This window comes from Mesocricetus auratus, unplaced genomic scaffold, assembly GCF_017639785.1.
Source record: "Mesocricetus auratus isolate SY011 unplaced genomic scaffold, BCM_Maur_2.0 Super-Scaffold_100010, whole genome shotgun sequence".
In the NCBI taxonomy this organism is placed as follows: Eukaryota; Metazoa; Chordata; class Mammalia; order Rodentia; family Cricetidae; genus Mesocricetus; species Mesocricetus auratus.
Window position 1 is genome coordinate 13,669,862 of NW_024429194.1, and position 6,000 is coordinate 13,675,861.

Genomic DNA, 6,000 nt, shown 5'->3' on the forward strand with positions numbered 1-6,000 from the left:
GGATGGTATCTCTCACAGTGGGCTGCGCCTTCCCACAGTCAGTAATAAGTCAAGAAAACACACCCACGAGCCAGTCTCCTTCCCTCGAGAGTCTCCTTCCTAGATGACTCCATTTTCTGTCAAGTTGACAGATAGATAGATAGATAGACAGACAGACAGACAGACAGACAGACAGACTGCCCCACCAGCACCTGGAGTGGGTGACCAGGGAGCTACAGCTTTGGGGCATGCCAGCCTGTATGCAGGCCAGCCATAAGAAGCCAACCTTAACAACACCTCCTCCTCTTCCCTTTGAAAGAAAAGTCACTTGCCAAAGAGATAACATTAAATTTGGGTTCTTTCTGATATTACAGTCTACCAGTTTAGTTTGACTTTAAGGATATACACAGACTTAGTGCAAAACATGTGCAGCCAGCCCACAGTGGTAAAATGTCCAGCTGTTTTCCAGGAAAAAATAATCAGCTGAGAATAGGAGGATTAGCCAGGCAGTGGTGGCCCATGTTTTTAATCCTAGCACTTGGGAGGCAGAGGCAGGCGGATCTCTGTAAATTCATGGCCAGCCTGATCTACAATGCTACACAGAGAAACCCTGTCTCAAAAAAGAAAAGAAAAGAGAAAAGAAAGAAAGGAAGGAAGAAAGGAAGAGAAAAAGAGAGTTAATTTACAGAGAGCAGCAGTGCTCATGGGCAGAGTTTCAGAGTGGATGGAAATTCAGATTCTTCAGTAAACCTTTGTTTCTTCAATCTGCGGTCATGTGATTGGTGCTCATCCAGTTCTCCATGCCAATACATCTCTAACAAAACTGTTAGAGACATCAGATGCTGTACCACACTGGTGTTTGTTTTGGAAGAATGACATTCTGAGTACAAGTGAGTAAAGATGGGTTCTTAAAGAATCTCCCTTTTTCCCTCATATTGAGCCCTATCTGATAGCCATTCATTGTGAGGATGGGTGTGGTGGACAACACTTATTCTTCAAGTCTTGGGGTAACTTTAGGTCTGTGGGCTTTTCTGAAAAAAGAAAGAAAGAAAGAAAAGTAAATGCTTTCTCATTCCACACTTCACGTATGAACTACAAGTGCCCAGCCTTGATTAAGAACAGAACAAGTGCCCAGCCTTGATTAAGAACAGAAAGCTGTGCTGAGACACAAGAATGAGCTTCGACTTGGTTGTATCCAACAGTTGTATCCAAACTTGCTTGTGCATATTTAGCACGACAAGAGAGAAAATATTAATTTCAATTTACAAGTCGTCAAAAAAGCACCTTGTGGGCCACGTAATGAATAGCCCCGTGTTAAAAGTAATGCATGTTTGTTCTCTCACAAATAAATTGTCCTCTGTAATACAGGCATCTGTCATAGACTCAATTATCTCGCACAGCGTGTGCTGTAAAAGCACATAAAGGAAATAATATACTACGCTGCGTATTTGAAAGTGATCAGGAGTACGCAGCTCCATGCTGGCATGTCTTTAATTTCATGGTGTTAAGAAAAAACTATGAGTATGAAATAGCAAGCCCTTCCCTACTGTACTAATTCAATTACCTATCATTATGCACATAGGAGGAAAGGCTTTCCTCATGAAGAGGAATCGCTAGGACTGCTTCCTTGCCCTATTCTACCAACCCCCATGGGGAGGATGTGCATCTGGAATTTCCTTTGAAAACAAAGGAGTTACCACAGTCCTGGGCTCCAGGGGTGTGCAGAAGAACAGTTTCGGCAGAGGGTATTCTAAGGACATAAATGATCATTTAAATGAGACAGACCTCAGAATTCGAAAAGTAGAATAAGGCATAGTCAGGTCAACTCAGATTTGCTTGACGCAATGCAAATGGGAAGCCTGCTTCTCTGCTTCTGTGGCTGGCACACTCCTGTCCCTCCCTGCTTTCACGGCAGGGTGCACCCATGAATAAAATAACAAAATATTTTGTGGAAAGCTCTGCCAGGTTAAGTACAGGGAGCCTTCTTGAATACTCCATGTTACTTTCTCTGGTGTCACTTTAAAACAGACTTGAAAAAAAATTCTTAAGGGGAATATTTTAATAGCTTCCCAGAGAGTAGAATGTATTATCATTACGGCACAAAGGGCATCATTCATTTTTAATTCTCCCCTCCACAGGTGTTCGCTACCCGGGCTGTGGCTGACACTTAGAGGGCCTAATGATGATTCATACATCCCACATTCCCCAGAAACTGGTCTTTCTGATATCGCACAATGCAGTCATTGAGAGGAAGCAAATACGTACAGTTCAGTCCTCATAGCCAGACACAGTGATCCTCAATCTTGTCTACACCTGGGGAGATTTAAAAAACCCAGCCACCTCAGCCTGGCCTCAGGACCTCCTAAAGGGGAAGCCCCGAGGGGCGGGACCCAAGGACAGGGATTTATTTGATTTTTCTAGGTGTTATTTTGGGGGTGTTTGTGTTTTGTTTTTGTTTTCTGTAGCAACAGCAACCATCAGCAGGGGATAAATTGCAAGTAAAAACAAAACAAAACAAAACAAAAAAAACCCTTTTAAATATGTGACTCTGAACTGGTTTACCTCTTAGAGGCAGTTGGCTGTGTCTGTTTTTCTTTTTAATTAAAATTATGTTAGTACAGTCTGATAAGATGTTTGTATCAAGTTATGTGTTCTCCACCACATTTGATGTTTGACTGGAATAGTGAGTTTGATTCAAAATGAAAATCCATGACCAGTTCTTCTCTTGGTGGCTTTGTGATTGACATCAAAGACAGAGACCACTGAAGAAACACCTTCTAGGGAAGCTGACTCTTACAAATCTTTCCCTTGAGCTATTAAACCACTATGCACGTTAGCTGCTAAATAGATATATGTTTGCACTTAATTTTAAAGTCCACCATTCAGAAACAAAACAATTACAAGGCTGAGGATGTCATGCAGATTTAGCACTAAGGAAAGGCAAGTACTGGATTCTGCAAAGGAAGAGTTGAAGTTCTTCTGGCAAGTCCATGCAGGTAGTTAACACACACATGCTTGCAAATGAAAATGAGCTGACCCTCTCACTCCTGTCAGAATGGCTAAAATCAAAAACACCAATGACAATTTATGCTGGAGAGGATGCGGTGAAAGGGGGACACTCCTCCATTGCTGGTGGGAGTGCCAACTGGTTCAGCCACTTTGGAAAGCAGTATGGAGATTCCTCAGAAAAATGGGAATAAACCTACCACAAGACCCAGCAACTGCACTCTTAGGCATATATCCAAAAGATACCCATTCATATAACAAAGATGTCTGTTCAACTATGTTCATAGCAGCTTTATTTGTAATAGCCAGAACTTGGAAGCAACCTAGATGTCCCTCACCCGAAGAGTGGATAGAGAAAATGTGGTACATCTACACAATGGAGTACTATTCAGCAGAAAAAAATAATGGAATCATGAGATTCGCAGGCAAATGGATGACACTAGAAGAAACCATCCTGAGTGAGGTAACCCAGTCACAAAAAGAGAAACATGGCATGTACTCTCTCATATATGGATTTTAGTCATAGATCTGGGGAATGCCAGCCTACAATCCTATGGCCAGAGAGTCTGGGAAACAGTAACTTCATTTACTGGCTGGTTAAGTACTGAGCTGAACTCAAGAAAGCCAGTATCAGAGAGGGAGGACTGATGATCAAAGGGATTAAGACTGGGCTGGTTGAACCCCCAGAAACAGCTGACCAGACAAAGGTTAACTCTTGAATCCCAGGCATCAGCCTGGGAATCCAGCATGGGACTGATCAAGACCCCCCGAATCTGGGTGTCAGTGAGGAGGCCTAGGTAATCTATTGAGCCTTGGTCAGCAGATCAGTACCCATCCCAAGTATACACACGGTCTCTGGACTCCCATAGAACAATGTGAGGTGCACTCTCACCCTGAACTCTTGGGGAAGGGTCTAGGCCCTGCCCTATATGAAATGACAGACTATGGACACCCCCATGGAGGGCCTCACCCTCCCTGGGGGAATGAGGGGATAACGGGGGGGGGGGGACGGGGGGAGGGCACGGGAGGAGGGGAGGGAAAGGGAGAGGGACCTCGTACTGACTTGTGAAGCAACCTTGTTTCTTATCTAAATTTAAAATGGAAAAAATATTAATAAAAAGAAAAAGAAAAGAAAAAAAAACAAAACAAAAAAAAAAAAAAAGAAAATGAGCTGACCCTAAAGGAATTCACGATAATAGTATGTAATGTGTGTATATATTTATACAAACAACACTGAGCTTTCCAAATGTAGTTTATTATTATAGGATGATGGAATTCTTGGTGTCTTAGTTGGATTTCTATTGCTGTGAAGAGACACCAAGACCAAGGCAACTCTTATAAAGGAAAACATTTAAGTGGGGTGGCTTACAGTTTCAGAGGTTTAGTCCATTATCATCATGGTGTGACATGGCAATGTGCAGGCAGACTTGGTGCTGGAGAAGGAGCTAAGAGTCCAACATCATGACCTTCAATCAACAGGAAGTAAACTGAGACACTGAGTGTGGCTGGAGTACATATGAGACCTCAAAGCCCATCCCCACAGTGACACACTCCAACAAGGGCACTCCTATCCAAAAAAGCCACACTTCCTGATAGTGCCACGCCTGGCTAGTGAGCTTTTGGGGGCCAGTTACATTGAAACCACCACAGCTGGGGATCAGGAGGCAAAGAAAAAATAATCTGTTGATAGAAACTGGATATAGAATAAATTTCCTTCTTTCAAGAACAAGATGTCACAAGGCTTCAGGGAAATTCCAATATTACAGATGCTACTGAACCTAATAGATCTTACTATACACATATATCTGCAATAAAATTTAAGTTACATATTCCTAAGAAATTAATCATGACTAATGATAAAACTGAATAATAATAACCATATGCCTATATAAAGTAGTAAAAGTCATTTAGACTTTTGCTAATTGGATAATTGTTTCTGGAATTTTCCATTTAGTATTTTAAGACAGGAGTTGATGGGTAATTGAAATCACAAAAAAGCAAAAGCACAACTAAGGAGGAACTGTTGTGTTGGAGAAGCTCACCAGGTTAATAGGATCTGACTTGGCAGTAGAGATAGGTACAAGCTCAATAAAGTCTAATGCTTCCCCTCCAAGACTTGCAGAGATTTCCAGTAATCTAAGAAAGTGATACAGCAGTAGTTATAGAGGCTGAATTGCCACTAAAGATCTAGAAGGTTCTGGAAATCAATGTGTCTTGACACTACTTGGGGCATCTGTGCCACAAGCAAGTCCAAGGTATCAGGAAAAGAAAGACAAGATGTCCAGCTGTTTGTACTAAGAGAATGAATGTGCCGCCTTTATTGCCAGGAGAATGTGTGTGTGTGTGTGTGTGTGTGTGTGTGTGTGTGTGTGTGTGTGAGTGTGTGTGTGTGTGTGTGTGTGTGTGTGTGTGTCTTTATTGCAAGTGCTAAGAGGCCTTTCTCTTGTAGGAGGGAGTAGTCTTATATACAGGCTTACAGCACAGTAGAAAAACCCCAGGTGGAAGAGAGCATGTTTTCCTCCTGCTAGATGTTGATGTCAGAGGGTCAAGGCCTGGGCAGTAAACCAGGACTAGAAATCAGGAAGCATTGGACTGGAACACAGGTCGCATTTGTAGGCTGACCAGAGACTCACAGAGACCCGGTGGGGCTGGGGCCCAACAACTACTTTCAAAGATTTGTTTCTTTTTTATTTTGGCTTTTTTCCCTTTGAAACGTATTTAACTCTTTACTAACTGGATTGATTTTTGTCTAAGGAAATAGCAGGGATGTCATATTTGTCTAGTGTACAAAATACAAAATTTTACAGGTGTATCAAATTAGAAAGATGAGAGATTCTTTTTAAAGCATCCATGTGTATGATCTCAGTTTTGCCAAGGAAAAATGTAGATTTCCAGATTTTTCCAAAATAATTCTATAATACATTTATTGTTGGAAGTCAGTAGAATTTTCAAGCTATAATCTATCCACTCTGTCATAATATTCTGTTTCTTGTCAATAACTTGGAAACTGAAGCA